At 35.1% G+C, this 9,104-nt stretch overlaps 1 long non-coding RNA gene across 2 annotated transcripts; it reads right to left on the bottom strand.

Annotated features, from left to right (window-relative positions):
* On the bottom strand, positions 7,450–8,819 carry LOC107608384. 2 transcript variants are annotated; one of them, XR_002350873.1, is made up of 3 exons: positions 8,536–8,819; positions 7,899–8,243; positions 7,450–7,813 (listed from the first exon to the last, which is right to left on the bottom strand). It is a non-coding gene; the product is annotated as an uncharacterized LOC107608384 (long non-coding RNA). The 2 variants fall into 2 exon arrangements; XR_001612841.2 differs by having other exon boundaries at positions 7,453–7,813; positions 8,119–8,243.

The raw sequence follows: 9,104 nt of genomic DNA, 5'->3' as shown, positions 1-9,104 counted from the left end.
TACTATAACTTGACTAAATTCGACGTATAATTCAAACAAAATAGTCACTTCAATGTTATAATTCGACAAAAGATTAAAGCAGCTCATACTTTTCATTGGAATCATTAATCTTCATTCCTTATTTTAGTAACAGAAATTTTAAAATGGTAAAGTCATCGTTATAAACAATAACGGTATCCATCTAGTTTTCTTTAGAAAGCCAGAGATAACAAAAATTTGACATCACAAATAACTTAACCATGATCGTTTGACCTAATGGTGAGTTGATAATATATAAGTTGAAATGTCATAGTACTTGAGTTATTTTATAAGAATGTAGGTCGAAGTATCATAACACATGAGTTGTTTCATAAGAGTGCTAGCACAAGAGTTCGACTTATCATAGAAGGAGTCGAGTCGGTAACATCTAAAAATCGAAACGAGATAATCACATGAAGGCTTTATCCAGAATCACTTTATGGAACGTAGGGCTTGAAGACCAAAGTAAGAGAAGATGTAGGATGACAAACTTGGGAGTCAAGATTCTTCATGGTCAAGGCAGTGTCGTGATCTGAGAAATAGGAGGAAGCTAGATCATGGGAAGAGAAAATTACTCTATAAATCTATCCTTGTAGTCTATAAATAGAAGAAATGCAGAAGTGAAAAAAGGACTTCAATCTGAACACTACACCATCACACAAAACTCTACAAAATTTAAAGTTACGCTGACACCAAAAAGATCCATAGAGTGCAAGTGCATGTGAATGTATGGAGTCAATTTTCTTTTATTCTTGATTTTTCCTTTTATTTTCAACTTATTTCGTTTTATTCTTGAAAATTTCCTTTTAATTTCTTTTGTTCATTTATTTTAAACTTCAATTTACTTGTTATTCATTTACAGTTCTTATTTTTTTTTTATTTTCTTTTCCTTAGTGCTATTTTTGTCTTCATGTTTATTTTAATTATTTTCTTTCAAGCATTTTATTTCCAAGTTTTTACTTCGCTTTATCTATTTTCTTACTTTGCAATTTATTACAAATATTTCGACATACATAGATTAGATACTTATGCTAAGTAATTTTCGAGTCGAGACCACTCTTTTTCAGAGGAGTCGTATCTGCTCTCAGAACTAAGATCTTGATACAAACTTGATTCGACACCTTGTCGAGGTTACCAAAAATCATGTGAAATAAATTAACACGCCCGGTGGGACTCTTGGGTTAATTTAACATATCAAGCTGTGTATGCGATTATGCGGTGGCAAATTAATAATGTCTGATAGAGCCTTAACTTCGATTGATACATCGAATAGTGATACTGGAGAGCCTACGAGAGGCCCCGAGACAAAGGATGCCTTGTCAATAGGCACTTCAGGTTGAAAGATTAACCTTGTCATCACAGAGGGAATTTCATCGACGGTACCCGCTATGTGGCTCTCATATAGGTTGCCTCTAAATTATTCTCCACCATTAGAAAATTCTAATGTAGGATATATAGGAGGCACAACCACTACAAGGAATAACCCCTTGTACAATTCTCCACCTCCTCTAGGTTACCCCCCCCAGCGGATATACCAGCTAACTATAACCTAATATGACAAATTACAATGCTTATCAATATTTGATGAATAACCTTCTATATTTGGGGCCAGTTTTTATGTCACAACCTACATCAACAATGCTAAATGTCTTTTCCATACAAGGCATAGGGACAACAAGGTTACCAGTAGGTGGAACACGTACCTCGATTTTTCCAGAAATATCGAGATAAATTTCTGTTGAAACATCGTCTCCTAACACGGTCAAATCCTTGGTCGTGTTCAAACAGCAAATCAGGGATAGTCATCACAATTTAGTCAATATGCTTACTCAACAGATGGCTACAGTATTGAATCCTATGATAGAGAATAAAAATGCTAGAATAGAACAAGTCACTCGACGAATCGATGACATGCAGGAGCAATCAATCGACCTCTTATACCACTCACAGGTGGGATGAATGTTAATAATCCTCCTATAATACTAAATAGGGGATTGACTCAAACAGGAAATTGAATGAGGCTAGAGCAAATAATGCTACTCAAGCCTATAGTCAAAACATAACCTAAGCTGTCGAACAAATCTTAAATAGAGCAGGGTTAAATATAAGGGTGACAAATCAACCGTACTTCATATCTCATTTTTTCGATTATGTTTTATAAGCTGAACTCCCCAGAGGAGTCAAAACTCCAAAGTCCCTTACCAAATTTGCTGGTAAGAGTGGGGAATCGACTGTTGAGCACGTGGCTCGTTACACAGTCGAAATAGGAGAAATAACTGGTAATGAATATCAGAAAATGGATACTTTCCTTCTTATCTCACAAAGAACGCTTTTACTTGGTTTTCAAACCTACAACCCAACTCAATCCACAATTGGGCTCAGTTAGAAAAAAGTTTTTATGCTGAGTTCTTTAAAGGTGAAATAAAAGTAATGCTATCCGATTTGTTCACAGTGAAGAGAGAAAAAGCAGAGTCAATCGGCAACTACTTAATACGATTCAAGGATATGAGAAACAAGTATTTCACTCCTATTCTTGAACCTGAAGTAGTCAATATGGCCATCAACAGTCTCGATTTCAATATTCGAAAGAAGTTAGTAAGCCAACAATTTTCAAATTTCACTCAGTTAGCTGATAAAGTACAACAAATCGAAAAACTAATAAAGAAAAAGAGGAACTAGAGTCAAGTAAAAGAAAACCTTTCATTAACAAAAAAGTAAGTTATGTCGACTGTATAAGTGAGAAAGAGTCCCACAATGAATCTGCCTTTGCTACAGAATTAAAAGATGGACCCCCATATGTGTGTCGATATCTTAATATAGCAAAAGACAAAACTTCTTTGTCAGGAGGAATAAGTCATTCTTTTGATTTGACAAAATCTAAACAAATATTTGACATGTTATTAAAAGACAAACATCTTGTACTCCCTGAAGAAAAGAGAATGCCATCTGTTTTCGAAATTAGAAACAAAAAATTTTGTGAATTCCATCAAGTATTTGAGCATTATACTAATAAAGGTGTACGTTTCAAGGACTTGATACAAAAGGCTATTGATGATGGTCGACTAAAATTTGTAGAGAAGCCTGAAATGAAAGTAAATTATGATTCTTTTCAGGTCACATCAAATTTTGCTGAAATAGAGGAAATAACTTTCTCGATTAATATGGCCTTTGTCGAGCCCATGAAAAAAGATGATCAGTTCAAACTTGATATCTTCGAAATAAAAAGACCGATCTATCCAAAAGTAGGAGAAGACTTGTTGGATTTTTTGCTAAGACAAAGGGAAGAAGAAGGAAATGTTGTCATATGCCCTCAATGTAGTGCTCTATTCGACACATTAGCTGTTAAGGCTTTGGACTCTTATAAAAAGAGTATAGAGCAGGTTTACGAAGAGGAATTGAGGCAAGCCCAATTAAAGCATGGATGTAAGAGTCGAGACTCTTTTAGTGCGCCTGTCAAACAACAGATGCGCACTATCATCACAGTCGATCAAAAACTTCAAGGAGTATCAAATCAAACTAGAGTTCCTCCGTCTAATGTGTCAAATAATAAATGGGTGTAGAACAATGCTCAAAACTACTTAAGAAATTATAATTTCAACGTTCCTAGAGAAGGTTTTGGAAATTGGACTAGAAATCAAAAGCGAGGTGTTTCTCAACGAGGAGTATGCAGAAGAGGTAGTGGTCGATTCCGATCTTAATGCAACTTTCAAGATATTCCAAGTATTATCGCTCAGGCATAGGGTGCTTATATTGACACAAAGGGTCCATACCCAGAGTTGAGCAAAGAGAGCAAGTCGCTTCAAAAGCAACAACAAAAGGAGGATAAAGCATCATCGATATTGAAATCCACGAGTCAAAAGATGAGTCAAAAGAAACCATGTTAACCAAGCCGATTCCCAAAGGGAAAGAAGAGGAAGAAGCATTGACAGAAACGTTTGACTCTGGATTCGAGGATGATTTGGAGAAACTTGTTTTAGATATGTAGTCACGGTGTTTGTCCTCCCTTTCGACTTTTAGGGTAACTCTGAAGGGCTTTGGAATTGTCTTGAGGGAGATTGTGATGATGTCATTCTAGGAGACGAATGCAGGTTTGTCGAGAATAGATTATTTAAAGAAGGGTTGTTTGAGAAACCTGATGAAATCACCAAAGGTCATCTTCAACCTTTGCACACACTACAAGAAAAATCACTTTTAGCGGCCATTTATTTTATTTTTAGCGGCAATAAAAATAGCCGCTAATACATTTACCGGCAATTAGACATTAGCCGTCTTATGCTTCGCCGCTAAAAGGTTTTAGTGGCAATTATAACATTTGCCGGTAAAGACCTTTTTAATGGCCGCAAAAAGTATATAACTATTAGTGGCCATTTTTTTGGCAATTTATATGGCCACCAAAAGTAATCTAAAATTACAATGTTATTTACTTTTAGCGGCCATTACTATTGCCGCCAAAATCTATTTTACCGGCAATTTATATGGCCACTAAAAATATTCTAAAATTGTAATGCTATTTACTTTTAGTTGCCATTACTATTTCCACTAAAATCTTAAGATTTTTTTAGTTATATTATACTCATTTTCTTAGAAACAACGAACTACTTTTTTTTTCTAGAATCCCAATTATTTGTGCCATCAATTATTATTATTATGCATAATATAAATATACTGAAATTAATTACTACAAAATGAGATATTTCATTAAACTCAAAATATTGATATACAAATTTCTCTTTAAGTATACACTTGTGAGCAAGTTGTAATGAATCATAAAAACAACCATGTCCTGGATCACAAAATAATCAAACAAAATGAAACCTGTGTGATAGGTGCATATCAAAGACCATAACAGGATTTAAATGCAAAACCAAGACCACATAACTAAGTTCTACTAAAATATATAGTAACAAACACTGTGTGATCACATGCTTTGTGGGGTAGTGAGATAAACCTACCTCTAAGCCTGGATGCCCACACTGCCATTAGACATATAACGATAAACCAGAAGCTTTTCATTAGGAGTAGCACAATATTCAACTAAGCGAAGTAAATTGCGATGAACTGCCAAACTGATCATCTCCAATTCTGTTCGAAACTGTGATTCACCAGAACTTCCAATGACATCCTTCAGTCTTTTCACTGCCACCATAGAGCCGTCACCAGCAAGTTTTTCCCTATGAACATTGCCAAAACCTCCAGCCCCAAGTATGTTCTTGGAACTGAAACTATCTGTTGCCTGTTGGAGCTCTCTGAATGTGAAAGTCTTGAGATTTCCCAAGCTGACAATTCCCTCTTCCTTATATTCTGCAGCAGAGCAAAAATCATAACTAACTATTCCTCCATATAGAACTGTTATGTTGTGCTACCTACCACCAATAAACAGGATGGCCTGGTGCTGTCGTTTATGTCTATACCAAAAGATCTCAAAGAGCAAAACCATGAGAGAAGCACAACTAAGACTAAATTGTTAAGAAAGAAAAGAGAGAAGAGAACTGACGAGGGAACTTAGCGAGAACCTTCTTGACCTTTTTGTAGCATTTGTGGCATTCAAGGTCAACCTTGAGCTTCATTACAGTCACCTATATTGAATGCATGAATGTGCTCCAATTAGAAACTATAGTGACTTCAATTAATTGATTATTTATAAGATAAGATACGATATACATACCTTCTCATCCATGGTGATGGGAGTGAAATTAAAGCTTCAGATCTGAGGGTGATGATGATGGGATGCAAATGTAAAGAAAGCAAGCTGAGCACTACCGCTATTCAAACCAATGAGATCACAACACGTGGGAGAGGTGGAGCTGCTTCTGCTTGTGCTTGGATTGAGATGGAATCAGCAGAGAAGGTTGAATCCCATGTGCTCCTTTTAATTCACAATGCAAATGCATGCTCTCTTCAATCCCTATATCACTCACTCCCAATTACCATGGTTATTTAATGCCCACAACTCACACAAACACACGTGTCAACTCTACTTTGGAACATAACAAATCATGTCAAAATTCACTTTACGAGAAACACAAATACTGCTTCCACCCCTTTATCTCATATCTCACCCTCTATATTTTTCTGGCTCAATACTGTTTGTATGGTTTTCTTTTTGGATTGGACTATTTTTGTTACTCTATTAGTTCTGTCAGCAACAAAAATAATGGTTTTAACTAAGAGCAATTTCTTTCAAAGAAGCAGAAAAATATAATAATAATAATTACATAACAAATAATTTAATTAGGTATTTGAAAGATTTTTTTCCCAATGTTCATTTTTACTAATAGTGTCAGCTATTTCCATACAGTATATTAAATGAGATCATGCTTCGATCAGTAATCAGTAATCAGTAATCAGTAATCAGTAATCAGTAATCAATGACCATAACCAAACTCTAGCTGAAGAGGGTGGGAATTGAATTATGTTACTACCTAAATTATATACAGAGCAAATTAGTCCCAAACCCAAATTTCACAAACTCCCCAATACATAGCAACAAGAAACTGACTTCACATGAAACCATGTCTCTCCCAAAAGTAGTTTTATACTTTTCATGGCTCAAAAATTGTCAATTGATAGATCTTATCCCCATTCAATTTCACAATACAAAATCAAACAATCAGTTACATTCAATTTCGATAGATCTTATCCCCAAGAAAATTTCTTAGAATAAAAGAAGAATGACTTACCACTGGCAAATCGAGCACCTTGCTTGTAGTATTCAGCAGAACTTGAAGCCAATCCATCTAGCCCTTGGCACCAAGATTCATTGTTTGATCCTGGTAGTGGGACCAAGCCCTAAAAGGAGACAGAAAAAAGGATTAATTACTATTAGTAATAGTAAGACAGAATTGAAAAAAAGTCTTAATTGAACCAATTTTGCTTACATAATAATAGTAGGAGGATAAGACATTAGAAGAAAGACCCAGAACACTCTTATCAGTTGCACAATCGTAGTCCATACTCTACACTTTATTTGATATGAAAAATATATATATTATTATACAGATTACAATATTAAACATATAATTCCCCTTTAAAAATAAAAATCATAACCAAAACCAAAACAATAGTAACACCATTTGGATTCAACTCTGCAGAGTCTGCAAAGGAATAGTATAGAAAACAATCAGTTACATATCTTTGATTATTTCTACCTCTTCAACAGATAAATGTTCAGCAATCACCTGTAGCATTCATTTAAAGCAAACATAAATCACCAAAATAAAAACGTAGTATATAGATATTAAGTCATCCATTATGCATAAACCGCAATAGATGCTACTAACCTGAAGAGCTCTCTTTTTGAATCTGTTCATCACAGAGAACTGCTTAAGCCTTGTCCTCATAATATCTCCTAACGGAACATTTGAAGCTTTCTTTGCATTCTGTAGCTAGGAATATTCTGCAACCATAATGACAGCAAATATCTTGAATCACTTTCTATACTCATTAAACTGAATCTCAATAAATTAACCTTTTTTAACACAAATACACAATGAAATAGAAATATCTCCCAAAGACAGAAGTTGTGCAAATCAATTTTAAGAGGGGGGTTATACAATTATCACATAAATCCCTAAAACATTTTGGGGGACAAAATGGATGGGCCAATATCTGGAACCAAATGCAAGACAACTGAGTGACTCACCAAGAACCTGCTCTGCTGTCAACCGCTTCTTAGGATCAGGCTCCAGCATCTGCCTCACGAGGCTCTTAGCACTATCTGATATCTGCGGCTATGGCTCCCTCTTGAAGTCAATTACTCCCCTCAAAATTGCTAATGCAACCCCTTGTTCGGTCTCTGCAAAAAAAAACCCCATAAAAACAAAATTAAACTCAAAAACAAAACATGCCATGAAAATCTTTCCAAATAGACAAATACACACCTCACACAGAGTTTCTTTCGGACTTAGAAGTTAGAAGAAGACACACACTCATTTTAGCATGTTGCCAGATTCAACTTGTATTTAGAATGATGGAAAACAAGAATCAAAATCTAGATCTTCTAATCATAGAATTCAGATACTCAGTGATAAACCATTTCTCGATTAGTAGAGAGACATAGATAGACAAAACGAGAAGGAGCAGGAAGAGTAAATAAATCACCATTTGTCCTGACCAACCTCCTTCTCAAAGTTATCTTCGGTGAGCACAACAACATCGTCTGCAGAGACAAATACAAAGAAGAAAGTAAACACTACCACTCCCAACACTAAACCCCTGCTCCAGATCTGTGCACGCGTCAAAGTGTCAGAGGTGTTCAGGGTTAATTAATGGTCTAATTGTTCTGCCTATTTACAAAGATCGAAGCATAAAAGTGGAACTAGATATTACCAAGCTCAATTTCGTATTCTAATAATCCTAATTCATCCTATCAAATAAATATTTCAGAATAACAGTGACAATTGAATTTTAGCAATGTATAATGAACCAAAAAGAATTGGGGAAAAACACCAGGTTGCGATAGAACACAAATTGGGAGCACAGGAATCAGAATTGAAAGGGAGATTAAGGAACTCGTACCTGATGACTAGAGCGCGATTCAAATTTCAATCAAAATCAACACTAGCTTGTCCGAGAAATGATTCAGATTGCGATTAACATTGAGATAAAAACTTGGAAGAGATTTGAGCGATGAAAAAGATGAAATGAAGAAGAAGAAGAAGAAGAAGAAGAAGAAGAAGAAGAAGAAAGAAGAAGAAGGAGAAGAAGAAAAAGGAATGATGGAGATGTGAGAAGAAGAACGAGAAGAACGGTGTGCGGTTCTCAGAGGGGAATGAAGTACTGAGAGTAGTTAGTGTGAGGTAGAATGGCGAGGCACGCAGTGTGGATATAATTTTGGTTTAACATTTTAAGTTTGTTATTATTTTTAAAATTTTAGCTTTTTTTAGTGGCTATAGTTTAAATTGCCGTTAAAATTTATAGTATTAACGGTAAATATACAATTGCCACTAAAAAATAATTTTAAAAAGAGAAATTATGGCAATAATATTATGGCCGTTAAAAATATTTTTTCTTGTAGTGACATTAAATCTAAGGTCAAAGAACTTATGATCAATCGCATCCTGGTTGATGGAAGAGCAGCGATTAAT

This window comes from Arachis ipaensis, chromosome B07 (assembly GCF_000816755.2).
Source record: "Arachis ipaensis cultivar K30076 chromosome B07, Araip1.1, whole genome shotgun sequence".
NCBI lineage: Eukaryota > Viridiplantae > Streptophyta > Magnoliopsida > Fabales > Fabaceae > Arachis > Arachis ipaensis.
This window is presented reverse-complemented; position numbering and strand designations above follow the sequence as displayed.